The sequence below is a fragment of the Canis lupus genome, chromosome 9 (genome assembly GCF_003254725.2).
Source record: "Canis lupus dingo isolate Sandy chromosome 9, ASM325472v2, whole genome shotgun sequence".
Classification (NCBI taxonomy): domain Eukaryota; kingdom Metazoa; phylum Chordata; class Mammalia; order Carnivora; family Canidae; genus Canis; species Canis lupus.
The window spans coordinates 58344737-58366233 of record NC_064251.1 but is presented as its reverse complement, the minus strand read 5'-3'; positions in this window follow the sequence as shown (position 1 = coordinate 58366233).

Below are 21497 nucleotides of genomic sequence, written 5' to 3'. Positions count from 1 at the left end.
CTGTAGTCTTCTAATCTGTAATATGGGGGAGATGACAGTATGTGTGACAATGACACCATGGGGGTAAAGAGATGGACATGGTGTCTGATTCCCAGAGGGCTTAGTAAATGATGGATAGTAATAATAATAGTTATTATTGTGTATTGTTGGTGGTCTTTTAGTTGTGCAGATTCAGAACCAGCCAAGTGGCAAGATAATACAAAGGTGGGGAGGACAGGGCAGGCGAGGGCTCTGGGAGGGGAAGGGTTAAGTCTCCATGGAAACAGGCATGCATTATTTACGCAGCCTAATGAATAAAACATTTATGTGGTAGGCTAATAAATTCCCTCACACAAAGCAAAGTAAGCTATGATTTAAATATCGGCCTCCGCTGGCTGGTTGAATTATGGAGGCTGCTCAGGGGGACCCTCTTGGTTTTACATCTCCACCCGCTGGAGGGAGGAGAAGGGGGAGACCTTCCCTAGGAGGTGGCTTTCTGGACCCTCCTAACCGAACCCCCTGCTGCCCCTTGCTGTGGCTCTGTCTCTCCCAGCTGCCCTGCCCCAGGGAACTTGCCCCAGAGCCATGGAGGGTGGATTGGGTGTCAGGGGGTCCCTGTCCTGGGACTGGCCTTGGTGAGGCAGAGATGGCCAGAGGGCAGCTTGCTAGGATCCCCCTGGGGGTGGTGGTTTGTCTCCTGGAGGTGAGGTCAGGGGATTGGAGGGGCCTGGAGACATCCGTTGGGTAATGTGAGCACACATGAGGAGGTTTGGGCCCTGGCAGCTCCACCCTGGGGCAGTTGTGCAGGGGCTGTGAGAGCTGAGATGGGGTCAGGGTGGGGGGATGTGAACAACCAGCAGAGGGTGGGGGTTGACAGGGACTGGGGTGGTGGTAGGGGAGGAGGGCAAATCAGGTGTGTGGGGAAATGGAGCTGCTTCCCCTCGGCCTCCAAACACTTGTCTCTTCCCTTCTACAGCTTATCTCACTGCTTCCATCAGGTCTTTCCCTTCATTTCCTGCTTCTGCCTCTATCTCCTGCTGTCTCTTCCTCTCTTTTTCTGTTTCCTTTCTTTCTCTGTTTCTCTTTTTTTAGACTCTCATTCTTCCTCTCTATCTCTGTCCCCCCCATACATCTCTTTTTCTGTCCATCTGTCTCTCTTGGTGGTCAGGTTTTCTCTCTGTCTCTGGATCTTTGAATCTGTCTTTCTTCTGGGGGAGCCTGACATGGCAGGAAGAAGGGTTCTGTGCACCAGAGCTAGGGTATGTGAGGTTCCCACTAGGTATCCAAGGAAATGTGGTTATGAAGGAGGAGGGGGCTTCCTCAGGGCCTGAGGGACATTGGGGGCTTTGGTGACCCTGGAGAAGTAGGCTCAGGTACCATTGGGCCCCCTGAGCCAGTAGGCCTTCTCAACTCTGTCCTCAGGAGAGTAGAAACCGCAAAGTGGAGACCTTTACTGGGAAAGCTTGAAAAAGGGAATCAACACTTTGAATAAGTTCCTCACATTGGATTTGGCCATCCTGTCTGCTACCTGGGGAAACAGTCCTTGACATTTGCTCTGAAATGAAACCCAATGGCACTGAAACCACATGCTTGGCATAGCCACTCCCTTCTCCAACCGCTGAGCTTCTGCTTCCTGCTACCATGAGGGCTCAGGTCTACAGCCCCTTGGAAGCTGCCTCCCAGGGCCCCTAGCACCCCAGCTGCAAGGCTAGTCATGCTGCTTTCCTACAGTTCTGACCACCTCACACTGTAGGAACACAGGTGACCTCAAAACATAGTGGTATAAACAATCAGTTAATTACGTTCATGGTTCAGGAACTGAGGAAGACACCAGTGGGTTAGTTAGGCAGGACATGGAGGATATGGCCCTTCTCTGGTGTATATGTCTGGGGCCTCAGCTCGGGTGGCTTGACCATCTGGAATGGCCCTACTGGAATCACATTTCTGAGGTCTCGGCTCTTCTCTGCATGGCATCTATAAGGGCTGAAATGTCCATGGTGGTTTCTTTGCTCATAAGCCAATCACCTGATCTGGGATGGTGGGGACAATGAGGTGGGCAGGCATTACTTTCTGTTTCTCTTTGGGCTTCCTCAGAACATGGAAGTCTCAGGTTATATAGTTCAACTTCCTACATGGTGCTGACTTCTCAGGAGTAAGCATTCCATCAGAAACTGCCAGTCATCTTAAAGACTAGGCCTGGACCTGGCCAAGCATCCCCTCTGCCAGGTTCTGTTGGTCAAAGCTGTCACAGACCAACCCAGATTCAAAGTGGATGGGGGTTCAACTCCACCTCTTGGTGGGAGAATAACATGCATGTTCAGTAAGGGAAGGACATAGGGACAGCATTCTGGAGACAAAGGACACATCACCTAGTGTCATGGTAGAAGGGGAAGCCTCTCTCCTTCTCCACAGGCTGATTTAAGACATGAGCTTGTATGCCAGATGCTGGAGGGTTCAAATCCCAGTTCTGTCACTCCCTAGCTTCTTTTGGAGATTTCAAAAGCAACAAGAATGGGGTTTTCACTAATTGAGCACCCATCTTGTGGGAGGCAGTGTGGCATTCTCCCTGTCCCCACTAGACACCCTGGACCAGTCCCTGCCCCCTGAGAATTCCATGCCCTGGGCTTTACCCTGGAGACTGTGGATAGGTGAGTGACAGAGGAGACATGTGGTAGATACCTTCCTTGTGCGGGAGAGGTGAGGAGGCTGAAACTCCAAGAGCACTGGATCTTGCACTTGGGAACACCCAATAGGGAGGTCATAGCCAAGTCAGGGAGGCCTTGTGGTCAGGACTTTGGCCGTTGAAATCAGTCTGCCTGGATTCCATTCCTGGCTTCACTGCTTCCCAGGTTTGTGGCCTTGGACCAGTCATTTCACCATTCTGCACCTCCTTTCCTTTTCTGCAAAACAGGGGTGTTAATAATACCTGGCTTAGGGGACTGCTGTAAGGATTAAATCAGTGAATATTTGTGAAGTGCTCATAGAATGGCTGGCACACAGGAAACACACTGCTCATGTGTTTTTTTGTTAGTCTGGTGAGCACTTGTGTGCATGCGTGTGTGTGTGTGTGTGTGTGTGTGTGTGTGTGTATGATCTTGCAATGGCAAGTGGGCTCTTAGTGCCAATATAACTGGGAATTCATGTTGATGGGGCCACATATGGCACTTGGGTTGTTTGGGACATCTCTTAACTCCCCCACAAATTTTTCCAGAGAGTCCCTTTTATCTCTATTTTATAGGTGAGGGAAGTAAGGCTCTGGGGGCTGAAATGACTTTCCTGGAGGTTCAGGTTTAGGACTGCTCTGCCTGGCACTGTTTGGGACATCTCTTAACTCCCCCACAAATTTTTCCAGAGAGTCCCTTTTATCTCTATTTTATAGGTGAGGGAAGTAAGGCTCTGGGGGCTGAAATGACTTTCCTGGAGGTTCAGGTTTAGGACTGCTCTGCCTGGCACTGTTATGTTACTACACCACACTGCCCAGGTTCTTAGCCAGTGGACATAGTTTGGGAGAGGGACAAGATGGTGAGGAAGAGAGGACATATTGTGTGAATCACTAACCTGCTCTGAATTTGAGGGAGTCCACACAGCCATAGGAGGTTTGGTTTATTTCAGTTTTCACCCTAAAGATAGTAAGAAAAGAGAGAAGAGACATTCTTCTGGCCATTCCTTCTCCTCCTCAGATCCCAAGCTCTTCTCCATGCTCCCAGGAGGGAGTCTCCATCAGAGAAACCCAGGAAAAGAGGTCTCTGGACAATGGATGAAATAGCCCTTTAAGCAAGACTTTCAAAGCCTCTCACACTGAGACTAGGGCCCCCAAGCACTTGGAGATCAGCAGCAGGAATTGGTATCATAAATGTGATTCAAGATCCTTCCTGGAAAACTCCATCAATACAGAAGCTAACCAGGGCTCCAGCCCTTCTGCAGGAGGGATACCCATAACCAAGAGTGTGGCTACCACAGGCTTATGAATTAGGTATACCTGGCTTCAAATGTTGGCCAACCTATCACTTGTTCAGTGAACAGTTTTTGATGGGATATACATTGGCCAAGGGAATGCTCCAGAAAACCAATGGACCCACAAAGTGGGAATAACAGGTCAACCTCATGTCAGCTACAAGATTGCAGGCTCAGTAGGCAATAAGCACACAGTAGGAATAAAACATAAAGTGTCTCTGATGAAAATCATTACCTATCTTGTCCTTATCTGAGACAGCAAGCTTTGCACCCACCTGTTCAGCTATAAAAGATGACTATACTATAGAAGTATAGTAAATTAACTAGCCACAAGAGTTTTAAAAATTAGAAGCGACTTACACAAAAAGTGGTCATGGTGGAATTCTAGTTCCGTGTTCCTGGAGTAGACACTTTGGCCTAGTCACTCAGAAACCACCTTCCAGGTCCAGATTGAGCCCTGCTGCCTTCTATGAAGTAATGGTGCCAGTCAAAACCACCTTTTATGATTTCTTCCCATGGGCCCCCAAACCATTTCTGAAACCGTTTGAAATAGAAAAGTAGTCAACCCACATTTCATTTATTGATTCACCAATTGTTTTTGTACTAATAGGTGCAAAGGATAGAGAATAAGATAGATAAAATCTTGTCTTCCTGAGATTTCTGTAAACTCAGGTTTTAACCTCAGTCTTTTTCCTACTAGCTGTGTGACCTTAGCAAGTAACTTACTCTATCCAAGATTTTCTTCATCTTGAAATAAGGAATAATAGTATTGGCCTCTTAAACCTATAAGGGTGAAAAGGAGACAGAGCTAGAAGCTAAATGGCTTTGCATATTCTTTGTTTAGATTTTATTTTGCAAACATGTAAATATTTTACATGAATATAAAACATCAATCTCTAAAAATTGAAAGTGAAATGAGACAAATGAGCCAAAATGTGTGTCCATTTGGTGGAAAGAGAAACTCTATTCCTTTAAAACACAGAAATTTAGCTGTACATATTTTGTATTAAAATAAATTTTAGTAATCACGTTGTTGGTGAAATGTTGGTCCTATCATTCTGAAGTTGTTGTATGCATTTAGTAAAATAAAGCAAATGAGTATTTATGTGGTGTCATCAAGGACTAGGAGTTTTTGCATGAGAGAAAGGGGATACAGATATAAGATCTATGAAGTTAAACAAGAACTTTGTGGTTCTGAATTTGATTGTAAGTAGTATAAATTCATCATGTATCTTATCTGGGAAATTAAAAAATGATAACATATTGCCTATCTCTATCCACTGAAAAGTACTAAAAATGGTGAGCAACGTAGTAGCATTAAGCACCCCTGGTATTCAGATTATGGTCTCTAAATACCATTTTCCTCTAAAAGAAACCAGGATTTCTTGGAGAAATTGTCAGTTGCAGGTCTAGGGAAGGAAAGTCCTAGATAAACTTGGACTATATTGTCTTTCCAGAAAGTAAAGGAATATCCAAGACTCCTAAGATTGTATCAAAAGGACTCAGAAGCAAACCTGAAGGCTCCTATGGCCAATGAGGGAGTAATTTGAACAGAAATGGGATAATAGCTGCAATGGACTGAAACACATCAAATATGTTTAAATCTACGAGTTCATAATGACACTTAAAAAAAAAAACCAAGCAATTGATAGGTCACCTTTGGAGGATGTTGGCATTATTTTGAAAACTGGTAAGTGAAGGGAAAGAAGCAAACATTCATCTTGCCATTAACATATTTGGTAATCAGTTAATTGATAAAGGGAAATTTCTCTTTATAAAAGTTATCCAGCTAATAAGTGAAGAAGGAATGATAAAAATATCACTACTTTGCAACCTTTAATGAAATAATGGATCTAGGCAATGAGCTTCAATAGTTACAAACATCTCCAGAAGAATATAAAAGATAACTAGACATTACATATCTTTTGATGGAAATATGTAACACCACTTATGAAGTAGTAATGCCAAAAAATTAAATCCTATAAAGCCTCTAGATCAACTACCAACTTCTAGGAAATATATAGGATGGAGGAACATACTCAATGGTACCTTGAGGATGCAATCAGCAAAACCCAGACTAGTGATATATTCTATAGGTCAAATGATCTGGTTTCTTCAACAAAACATTGCAAAGGAAATGAAATAATGGAGCAGTAGCCATAGATTAAAAAGGACCAAAGAGATATTCATCAATCATAATATATGACTTTTGGATTTTAGAATAAATGGACTGTAAGAAAAATGTATAAGGCGAATGGATAAAAATAAACACTAATTGGTTTTTATCAGAGTAAATAATCATTATTAGTGTTTTTAAGTGTGATAATTGTATTTGGTCACTAGAAATTTTTTGTATAGATATAATTGAAATATCAAGTAAGTTGATAAGTTGTCTGATAATTGATTCAAACTTATCTAGGGGTCAGGAGTGGGAATTGCAGATGAAATAAGATTGTTCCTGAGTTGGAAATTATTGAAGTGGTGAGTATATGAGGCTGATTATACTTTTTTTTCACTTTAGTATAATTTTGTACCATATCATTATTTATGATAAAAACAGAAATTTGGAATTTTCTATACTGAACTTGAATTTAAGAGTTTAAAAATTAAGAAATAGAACAAATCAGTAACTCCTGGTTCTCTGCCTCTCAAACTGGCAGACAGCATTTAGGATGCCTAAGCCATCCCTGTCTGCCTTCCAAGTGTTTTGTGAAAGGACTTGATACATTTTGAAAGATCTTTATTTGTTCTTTCCTTTACTGACCACACATCTGCTCCAGGTCCTGTGCCAGGTGGACGTGGCCCTAATGAGATAGTTTCTAATAATTTTTCTAGACTTCCAAGCAGTCCTTGCTGAATCAAGAGTGAGGGGTTTCTGTGAAAATGGCTAACACTTATTGAGTACTTGCTCTGTTTTAGGCACTTTGCTGAACACTGCCTACACATCCTATCCTTACTACCATCCAGTGTACAGATTGGGAAACAGAAACTCAGGAAGGTCTGCAATTTGCTTAGATACTACAGGAAATTAAAAAGATGAGCTGAGATATGAATCCAATTCTATTTATACCAAAAGTCGTACTCATAACAACTAGAACATTCTGCCCCAGGCATGGAGTAGGGAGTTTGGGTTCCCATTGGGGGGTGTGTGTGTGTGTGTGTGTGTGTGTGTGTGTATGTGTGAGAGAGAGAGAGAGAGAGAGAGAGAGAGAGAGCACTGAGTGGGGACTTCTCAGCCAAAAGGAAGTAGGTGGTGGGTGGTAAATGTGGTCAGCCATGGAGCCACAGGGCCACTGCCCAGGTGCTGGGAGATGGGGAGATCAGAAGTCAGGAAATGAAGCTGATTTAGAAACCAGAGGAGGCAATTGGTAAGAACGAGGAGTCTTCAGGGGTTCTATGGACCCAGAAACCACAGCCAAATGTCCATAGAAAAAGAGTGGATGAATATGGCTATGAGATCATTCTAAGCACAGGAACCAGCAGTCCAGGGTGAGGGGCATCCGGGGCAGCGTGTGGAGTGAGAGGAGGGAGGCCGGTCCTCTGCAAAGTCCACAGTCTGCCCAAGGACTAGGAGCCACAGGCCTGGTCTGCGTCTTCCTTATCACTTAACCTCTCAGGTCTTAAAGCTCAGAACGTGATTTGGACACACATTGCTTCTGGCTTTAGAAGGTCCCGCCTTGTATCTCAGTCTCCACAATTCCAGTCTTATCATTCTAGAAGTGGGCAATTCTGGGCTCAGGAGGCAATCATATTGAGGGATGGAGTGAGTTTAAAAGAAATGATTATGTTTAACTACGCCTTACATGGAGAAAACAAAGAAAGCGTTAAGTATTAATTAAGAATGATTTTTCCTTGAGGGCAAGGAACATAATGGACCCTCCAATGATCATGTCCTGGGTCTACTTCTCAGGCCAAGGACCAGTTTCTAGGCACCTTCAAATTTCTTCTCATGGACCTCAGTACTCACTTTGCTTTCTACTTTCAAGCCTATTCTACTCTCTCTGCCCGTGGATCTCTCACCCAGAACTGAGTCATCTTATCTCCAAGTGTCCCTTTCTTAACTGCTCCAAAAGAAACTTCTAGGCTATTTTGTTTCCTATAGTTCTTATTGCTGATCTTTGTGGAGAAATGATGTTTCTCCACAGGTTCTCTTCAGGACTCTCTAGACCTTCTATTTGTGATTCCATGTGGATGTTTCTCCACATGTTCTCTTCACGACTCTCTAGACCTTCTATTTGTGATTCCTGTCTCCTTCTCTGAGGTGGTTCCCAGACTCTTACTCACCTCTGGTATCCCTGAGGGAGGAGCTTAGTAAACCACATCATCCCCACATCCCTACCCCAACCCTTACTCAGTGTGCTTATGGGTCTTTTCTTCTAGGAAAGTTTCTCTGCTCAACATGTCAGTAAATTGTTCAACAGGGCACAGAGCTCATAGGGTCAGCAGGGGTGAGACAGGGCCAAGGTGCCCCCAACCCAGAGACATAGTGTGCGAATGTGTCTACAAATAATGCCATCAACAGTTCCTCCCATCCCTGTAGGCACACTTCTTCCTCCCTTTAAGAGATGGAATCTATTTCTCCATCCCTTGGAGCTGAGCAGCCTGACTTGATTTGACCGGTAGAATATGGTAGAAAGGATATTTTGAGATTAATGAGCCCAGGCCTGAAGAGGCCATGTAACATCCATATAAGCTCAGAGAAGAACCAGCTGCCATATCAAATGCAGGTCATCCTGCTGGAAGATGAGTCAACACATGTAATTAAAACTAAGGTCGGGCAGCCCAGGTGGCTCAGGGGTTTAGCGCTGCCTTCCGCCCAGGGCATGACCCTGCAGTCCCGGGATCCGGTCCTATGTTGGGCTCCCTGCAGGAAGACTGCTTCTCCCTCTGCCTGTGTCTCTGCCTCTCTTTCTCTCTATGTCTCTCATAAATAAGTAAATAAAATCTTTAAAAAAAGGTAAAATAAAACTAAAGTTTTAGTCAATATCATGAGCAGAGAGGCCCCCAGATGTCCCAGACAGCCCCCCGGAAACTTGAACCAACCACACTGTGGTACTAGCTGTGTGGGTGACACCATCATGGATACTTTTGCTTCAGTCAAGCTGCCTCAGCCAATACTAGGTGGAGCAGGGCTGGCTGTCTCTGTGGAGCCCCACTCTAATTCCTGACCCACAGAATCATAGGAAATGAAATAGTTGCTGTTTTAAGCCAGGAAGTTTTGGGGTGATTTGGTATGCAGCAGCAGATGATCAAGATACATATTTTCTTTGCCATGTCCCTAGGCCTCCTGCTGGTTAGGATGTCTTAAGCAGTTGAGGTCAGAGGTCAGCTGGCCAGCACTTGGAGCCCTAGGGGAGGCAGACAGAGGTGAGTGCTTCTGGAGATGGTATAGCTAAGAAGAGCATGGACTTTGGTGACAAACTCAGCTTCATGACTCTGCCACTTACCAGTCAGGTGACCCTGAGCTCTGCTAAGTTTCTTTCCACATCTGAAAATGGAGATAATAATTGCATATATCTTTTAGGACTGCACTCTCCAATGGAAGTTTCTGATAATGATGAATGTGTTCTGTATCTGGGCTGTCAAATATAGTAGCCACTAGCAACTTGAGTCTATTAAGTACTTGAAATGTGGCGGGTCCAAATTGAGATGTCCTATAAGTGTAAAATGCACACACTTGTATGAACAAAAGAATGTTAAATATTTCATCAGTACTTCTAATATTGATTATATTATTGAAACAGTATTTTGTATCATTCGGTTGAATAAAATATATTATTAAAGTAATCTCACCTAGTTTTACTTTTAAAAATTATGTGGCTCACAGTATAGTTTATTGGACAGTGCTGATACGGAGCCTTGAGAAGATTAGGTGTGTGTAAAGTGCTTAGCACAGCACCCGGCATGTGAAAAACCCTCAGTAAACGGCAGCTATTACTTTTGCAAATATTGTCCTGAGTAGGTGGAGGCCAGAGCTCAGATAGTAGCAGGCTGATGTCGGAGTTCCTGCTAGATGGGCCCCATTTTTTAGGGCAGAGGAAAGAAATTCCCATTCATTTACAGTCCAGCTGTGTGCTGGTGACTGGGAGTCAGGCTTGACTAGGCTTGACTCAGACTAGTGGCCCCATGGAGGAGGCTTCCCCCTTGGACACATGGAGAAATGGGACCTCAGAAAGCTAAACATGACTTTCCCAGCGGGGTTTGTGACAGAGCAGGAGTGGTTGACTCTGGGGTAAGGAGTTTTGCATAGGAGCTTTGTGCCCTGGAGGTATCCAGGCCCAGGACACTCCTCCTTTCTCCTCTTCTTGTCCTCCTTGCCCCTGCTCTATTTCCTTTCTCTGAAGTACAGGGCCCCCTGCCTGCCTCTTCCCTCCTGACCTCCCTTACTACCCAGACTTCCAAAGGAACTAATTTATTTCTCCAAGTATAAATGGGTGTTTTTGCACAAAGACACCACATAGGTTGTTTCATACATTATTTGCTAACTTCATCAAACAAAGTACAATTCTCTGGCGCTAATGTCAATCTTCACAGCTCATTGGGTTTTTTAAAATAGTAGAAACACAGCCCTCAGCTCCCAGCCCCAATGAGGAAGGCAGCCACACTCCAGCCAGTGAGAAGAACCCTTTGCTTCTTACCCCAGAAAGAGTCATAAAACACGCTCAGCACCAGAGCACGCATCCATTTGACAAAGACAATTTGATTTGTCCACGGCTTCTAAAATATTCATCCCACTTTGATGGACTATCGTTTTATAAATATAGACTATCATTAACTGACACCGGCGGTGCACTGCTGGCTGACCCAGCGCCACGCCACTGGTTCGGGATGAAGACGTCCAATAAAAAAAATCATTATCTCTGTCTGCGAACCCTGATCTGTATCGTTTGCCTCATTTGCAGTGCAAGGGTCAGTAACTCACACTAACTGCCTCTGTTTGTGCATTTCACGGCCTGGACACCCCTGCTGGGGAGATTGGCAGGATGCTTCTCAAGTTTGGACCTGGAGAAGGAAATGAAGTGGTTGAGGGGAGGGGGAGGAAAGAAGCCTAAGGGCTCTGATGAGATCACTTTGAGAGGGCTGGGGTAAAGTGTTTCTGGAGAGACATTGGACTGGACGGGTCATGAATATGCGATTTGGAGTGTGTCAGATCCAGCTCCCCTGCTTACCGGCTGAGACTTTAAACAACTGAGTTAACACTCTCTGAGTCTCATTTTTTTCCAGTGGGTAAAATGGGAATCATGGTCATATCTATCTCTTATGATACTAAACCTAAACCCATGACCTGACGCTTAAGCACATGGTCAACATTAGTTGTGATGATGATCATGATGGTCATTGTTCTTTGCATGAACCTTGAGCTCCTTTACAAATTGCTTGATGTTCCTGAATTTCAGGTTCTTTACATGTAGAACAGTCTCAATAAAACCTACTTCCATTGGTTTTAAAGATCCAATGAGCTGATGCACCTAAGGAGCTCAGCACATTGAATGGTACACTCTAAGTATCCATGAGGACCATTTTATTTGAGTTTGATGGAAACCAGACAGAGAGAAAGGTAGAAGGTTTGTCCCAGACAGCCATTGTCCCTGGCTGCCTTGCTCCTTGAGAACTCAGAATGCATAGGGTATGAGCCCAGAGCAAGAAGGGTCTTGTTAGGATAGATTCAGATCCCTTCTATAAGAGCCTCTTATTCTGCCAAGTCACTCCCCCTCCTGAGCTTTCTGGGGTTTGGTGGGACCTGAAAAAGACATGGGGATGGGATATGTGAGTTTCTTGGATGTATTCCTTGGTGCTGTGTTGCCAGAGAGTGAAATTCGAAACGGAATTAAAGATTTCATTGGCCTTGGAAACAAAATCTTGTCTGCAGCACTTCTTCTTACATTTAGCCATATGAAAGAAAAATATAGCCAGGTATGGGGGAAAAAAACAATTGCAGGGAAATCTCCAATAGAAGGTAGTCTGAGGGAAAAGAGAAACAGCAGGGCGAGTATGGAGTTGAGAGCAGGGAGCAAACCCCTCTCCATCCTGAACAGGAGTGGAATGAAAAAGCGTGGCATAAACTCTTGAATTCAAGCTCCAGACGGGGCCATAGATGAGGCAGATGGCCTAGAAGCTTCCAGAGGGCCCCAGTGTTGAATCCATTGCTGCTCCTGGAAATAGGTGGGTAAGCTGTGTGCCAAGGCCTTATCCCCATGGGAAGACAGCCTGGGGCACTCAGCCCCAAAGTTTATTTAAGTGAAAAAACCCACCCAGAGACAAGAAGGAGTGTTACACCACTGTCAAGTTTTAGACATCGCCATCAAGCAAAAAAAATTACATCCCGTCCTGACGAGCGACTAATCAAGGCATGGCAAACGGTCCTGCAATAAATTACTCCGGCGCGAAATAAACCACACAAACAGACCGATGATAATAAATGTAAATTATTTCTCTGAAGAAATTTTCTTGGTATATGAGTAATACGAACCATCAGGAAGGCGTCTTCCTTAACATTAATTACAGAAAATGACAAGTGAGCTGATGACTGGGAAGGCTCATTATCTGAGAACATATTCACAACTTTGCAATTTGCGCGAGATGTACTCCGGCTAAATTAATCTCCCTTCTTTGCATGAGCCTCTTCTAATTTTCATGTTATTAACAGGTTTGCAGTATCAGTCAGTGCTTGTCACTCTAATCAGGTTTCAGCATGTTCGCAAAAGCGAAGCGTCATTTATAAGGATAAGCCCTCATAATGGTGCTTGCTTTCATGTGGAGAATTCTACAAGGCTGCTTTTAATAAGGTACTTTAATCATCTCCTTTGCTCAACTTTTGGCCCCACTGTTCCTTTATGAAGAGTCATTAAAAGACTTTGAAGTTCATCAAGGAGGAAAAATTCATGACATTGTTCTGGTGAGGTTGGGCATGGTTCTGAGGGGGAAGCCTAGAAGGAGTCAGGGAAGAGTGACTGGGGGTCGTGGGTGACTGGGGGCAACCTGTGTCCATTGTCTCCAGAATTCAACACCCTGTAGGGTTATTGCTGAACCAAGACCCATGGGGCAAGTTTCAGGGCAGATCCAAGAGAGCCTGGGGCTTGGTTAGAGAAAAGGCCAGTCTGGTTAGCACTCTGGACAGCTCCCGCATGTTGCCATCTCTTTGAAGAAGGCTGGCAGCCTTTTGAGGGTTTTAGATCAATTTTGATGGTGTGCTTTGCTTTGAAAATTCCTGACTCTTTGGGACCAGACTGTTTTCTCTGAGTCCAGAGAATCATCACTTTTACATGGGTTTTTAGTTTAGAGGAGAAATCTAAGTTTTCTATCCCAACTGGAATCTTTAGGGTGCCTTCAACCCTTGTGGGTTTATAGACTTGATTAACTGGTACACACACACTGTGTGTGTGTGTGTGTGTGTGTGTGTGTGTGTGTGTGTGATCCCTCTTTTTCCTGCACAGCTCACAGGGCGACGCAGGGCATATCCTTGAATCAAGGCTCTGGTACAACCTTTTTCCCTGCTAAATTCCCCTTAATAATCCAGGTTTAAAATGCCCTTACATTTCCATCAACTGAGATGCACAATCATTAGTTTGCCTCTACAATTGTTGGGGGTCTCTGACAAAATTTCTGAACTCACTGTTGTCACAGAGAATCCTTCCTGCCAGGGCAGGTTATCTATCATTGGACAGCATACCAGGCTGAATGGCAAAGACATGTCCTAGTACTTCCTTAGCTGCTTACTTATTCTGTGATCTTGGACAAGTCACACTTTACTGGCATCATCCATATGACTTCTTAAGTTTTCCTCAAGCTTGAACATTTGTGATGGCATTTCTGATATTTATTGAAGCTCCATCCTACCACCCCTTAATGAATTGTAGAGATGGTAGCTTTATTGCACAAGATGGCAACATGATCAGAGGTTACAAAGAAATAGTCTTCCTGATCCCATAAGGGTATTTTTCTCCCTATAGCTGTGGGATAGTCATGGAGTGGTAACAGTGCAGTGGCCTTGGCTCTGTCCTGGCTTTGTTAATATCAGCAGAACCTTTTTCTTAGGTCACAGTGGTTACTCTTCTCTGGAAACTGCTCCGTGAGGCACAGGCATGGTTGCCCAGAGCCATAGTGATGCTACTTGGTCCTGCCTTCTGGCCATAGGTGATGGGCCACAGCTGAGCAAGTCAGAGTCTCCCCTCTGTGAATCTGGAATTAGACTATAGAAAGGTCAGATAATGTTGGTAGGTAATTGGATCTACAACACTGGAAGTGAGGTGGCTGTCTTTTCTCCTATGATCTGGAGAAGCAGGAAGGCTAGTGTGCAGGGAGAAAGAAGAAAGAATAGAGATAGGAGGCAAGAAAGCCCCGTCCATGGTTCTGAGTCCTCCTGGAAAACCTTGGGTTTTATGAGATATCTCTGGATCCTTAAACTATATATTGTTTTTCTGTTTAAGTTTACTTGGGTGTATTTCTTCTAGTTCCAATAAAAAAAGACCCAACCAGTGCAGCTTCCTTGAGTATAGGAGACATGTGCCTAGGCAAAACCTCAAGCCGGCACCAAGTAGGGTGGAGCTGGTGACCTGATAAGGGAGGGCTGATGGCTGTCCAGGTTCTTAGGCCAGAACAGAGGCCAAAGACTCTACTGGGTCTGAGAGATTGAGTTCTCAGTGTGTAGGGGCTTGTCCTGGAAGAAATGATATGCAGGAGATGGAGCTGGCTCCAAGGAACAGGGAGCCAAAGAGTTTAGTTTGGAAACAAAACTAGGGCAGCCCCAGTGGCGCAGTGGTTTAGTGCCACCTGTAGCCCGGGGCATGATCCTGGAGACCTAGGATCGAGTTCCACGTTGGGCTCCCTGCATGGAGTCCGCTTCTCCCTCTGCCTGTGTCTCTGCCTCTCTCTCTCTCTCTCTCTCTGTCTCTCTCTCTGTCTCTCTCTCTCTGCCTCTATGAATAAATAAATAATATCTTAAAAAAAACTAAAAAAAAAAAAACAGAAAACTAATCTTCAGAGGTTTGGTTCTTTGCAGGTCCTTTGCAACCTCTATTTATTTCTTAGTCATTATGTCTCCAAGTCTCTTCAGAGATGCCAGCCTGGCTCATCTCTGCTGTGGGACTGAAGGGATCTCTGCTCTAGGAAGGCCAGACCATTAAAGGAGCAACACTCCCAATGATAGTGATAATAGACCTAGACAGAGGACCCTGAAAACATAGCTGAGGCACTTGGCTCGATGCCCCTCCAACCAGGTGAGTCCTATTGATTCATCCCTATCTATGCCTGAGAGGGCTTTGTGCTTTAATGAATCCCCCTCCTCCAACTCACCCAACAGACTCAAAGCCATTAGGGTTCATTCAAACAAGCAGAAGAATGAGGTGTCTGGGTTCAACTTAGTAAGTAATGATGGGTCAGCTCCAAGGTCAGGCAGCAAAATTGCATCTCAGTGTAATAAATCCATTTGCACTCTATTCAGAGGTGGCAGCTGCGGCTTCAGAGCGGGTGACCACTGTGGAGGGAAGGACCCTGGGAGCACAGCATGAGCCCATTCTGCAGAATGAGTTGCCCCAGGCTGAGCTGGAGCAGTGTGGCATGTGAGGCTAGAGAGGGCAATAAGCTCGGGATTCAAAGTCGAGTGAGGCATTGTTCCTCTTCACATAGACCTGATTGGGACTCGTAGAACCCTAATCAGGGCACTAAAAAGGGTGGAAGGAGGGTGCACATAAGATTCAAAATTAAAAAAACCATAAACAATAAGATGGCTGTAAGAATTCTACCAAGCTCTAATTTTTCCCATGATACTTAATTATTACTTTTATTACAAATTCTATTTCCTCCTCCCTTTATTTTAAGGTATCTCTGCTTTGATGGACCACTAAGCTTGAGCTTATTCTGCCCCTAAAGTGCTCCAGTGCTTCTCACCCTCCCCAAGACTGCCTGGATTATGAGGTCCTATGTGTCTGGAGTAAGTGTGCAGGAATGCGCCATGTGTGTGTGACTGTGTACATGTGTGCTCTTGGACTTACGCATTTGCATGTACAGGACACCATCTGAGGTTGTGTAGAAACCTGATGGGCTCTCCTTGAGGTGGAACTCCCTGTCTCTGTGTCTCTCTGTTTCTTTTGGGCACTGGAGAGGACCCTCCCGGGGCTGTGTTGGGGGACCACAGTTGAGCAACCAAGGCAGGTATGGCAATGGTCCCTGATGGCAAGACTTTCTCCAGACCCTCTTCTGGGGACCTCTACTCTATTCAGGCCAGGGTTCAGAGTCTATAGAGTCAGACCCTTGGCGGAGGGTGGGGGGGTACTTGGCAAGCCTGGCTGGAAGGGGTCTTGGCAGACAATATAATTTTCTGTTCTCCTCCCTAACCCCCAGGATTTCTCTGTCACCTCTCTGAACTCTGTGAAAGCTGAAGTCCTGAGGCTTCAAAACAAAGTGATGGAGGGTGACAACTGGGCTAGATGGGGCTATTCTGATCCCTGTGAAGTGGTCCCTTAGGGGAGAGAACAACAATTTCTTCTCCTCCTCCTCCCCCCTCCATTCCTCCTCCTTCTTCTTCTTTAAGATTTTATTTATTTATCCATGAGAGACACACAGAGAGAGACAGAGACATAGGCAGAGGGAGAAGCAGGCTCCCTGCAGGGAGCTTGATGTGGGACTCCATCCAGGACCCTAGGATCATGACCTAAGCCAAAGGCAGACGTTCAACTACTGAACCACCCAGGTGCCCTGAGAGAACTTCTAATGATATTGCCATCACCCAGAGCATCTTAAAGGCCTTGAGCAGCACCATTCTAGAGCTAAGACCCATGGGTCCCAGCATCTCAGAGGCCTCAGTTCATCTAGTTCATACCCATTATCCACCCAAATGGGACTACTGAAGCCTGGCAGAGCTGATACTTGCCTTGGGCTGTACACTGATTAGACACATTCTCACATGGCATACCTGGACTTCTACCCTCGCTGCTCTGAGGGATTCTCCCTCCTTTGGGTTTATTTCCTAAATGGTACAAAAGCCTTTTGAGGCTATATTTATCTGGATTTTGCAGATAGTCAAGTGTCACTTGGAAGCAGATATGGGGATCAAGCTAGATATGATGGCGGGTTTCTAGATGGCCCCCAATGATCTCTACCTCTTGGTGTGGCCTACCCTGTGTAGTGCCCTCTCATCTGTACCAGTCTGTGTGACCAATAGAACATGCTAGAATGATGGTATATCCAAGATTAAGTTATAAAAGATTGGCTTCTATATTGGTTTTCTCTGTCTCATCATTCACTCTGAGAGATGGCAGCTGCTGTGTCACAAGGACACTAAAGCAATCTCTGGAGAGACCCATGGGTAAGAAACAATCACATGAGTGAGTCTTGGAAGCAGATCCTCAACCCCAGTTGAGCCTCCAGCTGACTGTGGCCCTAACTGGCAGCCTGAACCTGAGCCAGAACCACCCACTGAGCCTGACCCTCAGAAACTGAGACAACAAATTGTACATTGTTTTAAGTTACTAAGTTTTGGAATCTTTTGTTGCGCAGTAATAGATGACTAATTTATTGTTGTTTTTAATAAAGTGAGGCTAGAGGACTGGATTAGCTTCAGATTTCCCAGAATGACACACAAGGTTTACCTGGTTCCGTTCAAGAAGACAGGGCGAATCAGATCTTGAGTCTTGTCCTAGGCTGGGTCAGGATACATTGAGGTGACAAGCTCTCACCATCTATTTGACAAGCAGATAGAGAAACAAATGCATTCCCTTTAGCATGTAAAATAAGTCCCTATGGGTGATCAAAGAGGGAAACTGGACACTGTCTAGTACCATCTATGTGCTTGCTACATACTCATCACATCATTTACTTTCTCCCAGATCTATGAGATGGCTATTACTGTCCAACTGCTCATATGAGATACAGAGGCTCAAGAGTTTGTACTCTCTCCTACAGGCTCTAGAGAGCCCTGGAAAGGTATTGAGCTGGGGTTTGGAAAATTAACTCTGGCTATCTGGGTAGAGGATGGACCAGAGGAAAGTGGCAGGAGTCAGGGATTCTAGCAGCCCAGGGGAAACACTCTGAGTCCCAAGCTGAGGTAGGGTCAGGAGGATGGTGAGGGGTGAAGGTAGGAGGGCAACATGGAGTGGAGTGATGGCCAGTCTGGACGTGGGGGTGGAGGAAAGAAGAGACTCCAGGATCACCTGGTTTCATGGTGTGATAATTGGAGACACAGTGGTGGTGCTTTTCACCAAGCTGGGAAGAGTTCTTTGGGAGGATGGGTGTAAAAATTCCCTTTGTGACAAATTGAATTTTGGGTGTCTGTGGGACTTCCAGGAGGAGATATCTGGGTGATATGGCATTTATGGACCTGGATAAGGTTCAGAGGAGGAATTGGGGGTGGGTCTTCAACTCGTCGATGTTAAAAAAAAAGAGAGAGAAGTCATGGGAGATATAATTGCCCAGACCATATACGATGTCAGCAGAGAAGTGAGCCAGCCTGTAAAGAACCCTGGAATTAAAGAAATGGGACTGAGAAGCAATAACCAGGGATGGGGTAGGGGAGTAAGGAGCTTATAGCATTGTGGAGGCCAGGTGAGGAGGAAGCTTCAGGAAGGAACCAGTGGTTGGCACTGCCAGATGGGGTGGGGAAGCCTACTGAGGGCTGACAGGATGGAGTCCTGCTGAATGGGTATATCCAGCAGGCTGACTCAGCAGCTACTCCATATGCAGGGGTTACCTCATTACAGGGCAGCAAGTCAGCTCATCCAAGGGACAAGAGCAGTATTCACATCTGTTCCCTCTCGAAGTGGGGAAGAAGTCACAGACAAGTGTTAACCAGAATTGAGTGACAGTGGAATGGACTACCCAACATGGCAATGAGTGTCCCATTGCTGGGGGCGTGCAAGAGGATGTTGCAGGGTCAAATATCAGAACTGTAGGTGGTGGCTAGACACTCAGCACTGTGTCTTCTGGCTCTGAGCTCTGAGAGAAGGGAAGACACAAGACAGCTAAGCCCAAATAGCAGGAAATCCTCAGACTTCTGCTATTGAGTTCACAAAGGGCCCCAGACAGGGCTTAAGGAAGAAGAGAGCAAGGTCACAGAAGCAAGCGATGAGGTGCCTCACATACCATCCCTTTCCCCCTTGTCCCTTCCTTGTATGTTCTGTAGAAATGTAGTCCCAAGCATATGTTATGGGAAAAAGGGAAAAGGAAAAGCAAATTGGAACACCAGTGACTCCTTGCTCATGTTGGAGCACTGTGATCCAGTTGGCTCCTGGGGACTCACTGGAGTTGGAAGCTCCCCCAGGAGAGGATGGAACAGATATGAACCCCAAAGGTAGGTGTGCATGAGGAGCTCTTGCTTAGCTGCCTTCCTCGCACTACTTGTATCACCCTGATGGGAATAGCACCGTTTCTCCTAATATCCAGGTGAACTTGTGGTGGTGGAGGGGGCTCCCCTGCCCCAGACGCAAAGCCTCCATCTCCCCGTTGGCCCACACGGGCCCCCTGGGGCTTCCCAGGGGGTGGGGAGACCCAGTCTGGCAGGGCGGGGCAGGGTACCCTGGCCCCGGGAGCCCTGACAGCCGCCTTTCCCCCTTTCCACGGTGAAGTTCACCTGCAATAATGTCAGTGCACTTTTCAGGCTGACAGAAATCCCACCGATAATTGGGAAGAACGGAAAATGAAAACATTAAAATTTGCCGTGTCATATGTTCACTTTTTCTGATTGCCTGATACCCACCGTCCACTGACAGATGCTGTATTATTAACACTTGATTAAAAATCACTTCAGGTTTGAACCAGCCCGTTGAGAAGGGAGCGCCTTGACAAGACTTGTGGTTTGTGATTGACAATTAGTAATATTCGGTGTGTCACAACATAGATAGTGTGACTTATTGGTGCCGGTGTAATGCAACACATTTCATCTGAGCTCTTCAAATTGGTACATAGGAATAAGAAAGAAAAGATGGGGTCTCGTTCAGCCGACTTTGATTACCAACACAGGAGAGACTGCACATACCTGTTTCGGCATGCCCTACCTGGATTTCCATCAATCAGCCAGAAGGCTGAGATCCCCTCTTCTCTTTGGGAATGGGAACCTCAACAGAGTTGGATCTCATTATGCAACCCTCCACTTCTCTATCAGCAGCCAAATCCTTTCTGTCTGGAAATATGAAAGCTCTTCGCTCTGATGCTGCCTCTGCGCCTCCAAATTACCAGCCTGTTCCTCTTAAAACAAAAGGCTTCTCATTTTTTAAAAATAAAACGATCATATCTTGATTGACGCGCTACATCCTTTTCTTTCAGCTATTTTTCTAACTTGGTGTCAGCGGGAGTTGGAATCAGGGGCCATTTTTTTCTTTCTTTTTCTTTTTCTTTTCTTTTCTTTCTTTTTTCTTTTTTCTTTTTTTTTTTTTTTTTTTGTCTCTGTTCTAATTCAATTCCTTTTAAGTGCTTTCCAGAACAGTGCAATTCAAGGTCTTTCCTTTTTTGGGTCTGACCTGGATATCATTTTTGGTTTCCTTCTTCGCTAAGATTATCCAGGCTAAGAAAGGTCTTTTGCATTAGTGAAAGGTGATGGATTTAATGCAACTAATCTCTGCAAACTTTGGGAGGTTTGGCCTCAGGTGTGATTTAAATGTTTTGCAAAACTGTGTATCTAGTAATAGAGAGGTGAATGGTAGCAGGGGGATCATGCTGTCTCATCACCCTGAGAGAATTGGCTTCTCAGAACTTACCATCATCTAAAAATCTCCCTTCTTATTCATTCCTTCACTTGTCCTTTGACTGTCTGCTCCCACTTTGTCACTCAGACCCCCTAAAGCCCATGAGAATGAAGGCCATGTCTTTTTTTTTATTTATTTATGATAGGCACACAGAGAGAGAGAGAGAGAGAGAGAGAGGCAGAGACATAGGCAGAGGGAGAAGCAGGCTCCATGCACCGGGAGCCCGACGTGGGGTTCGATCCCGGGTCTCCAGGATCGTGTCCTGGGCCAAAGGCAGGCGCTAAACCGCTGTGCCACCCAGGGATCCCAAGGCCATGTCTTTTTTATTCACTGTTGTCTCCCTAATGCTAGAACGCTCTCTGGCATGTGGTACACTCTTAACAAGTTTTATGGAATGAATGGATGGATGGATGAATGAATGAATGAGTTAATTGATAATGGCAGTTGTAGGCAGTCTGGAGCCCAGACACTGAGAACTGGCTTCCACAGAAGAAATGTTCTATTGCAGGGGCAAGTAGTAAGTAGTCAGCTCTTGGGGTACAAGGGGGTTCACATTTCTTTTCTCACCTTTGCCACCCTGACCTGAGGGGCTTGGATCCCTCAACTCTGGATTTCTGTTCTCCCAGAGGAAAGTCTCCAGGGGTCAGGCTTCCTGAGGATGAGAGTAACAGTTTATCTTCTAGAATGAAAACAGAGGAGACCTGGGCCAGGTCCTCCTGGCACGACAAAGACCTAATGACTGGCTGGGAGGGTGGACATTACTCTGGTCCCATGGGACACCCTTGGCCAGTCCAGCCTTGACTGGTTCAGGCTGAATCTACTTGTTCATTAGTTCCTTTGTTTGTTCTGTCAATCAACAAACATCTGCTGAATCTCTAACAACCCTGTGAA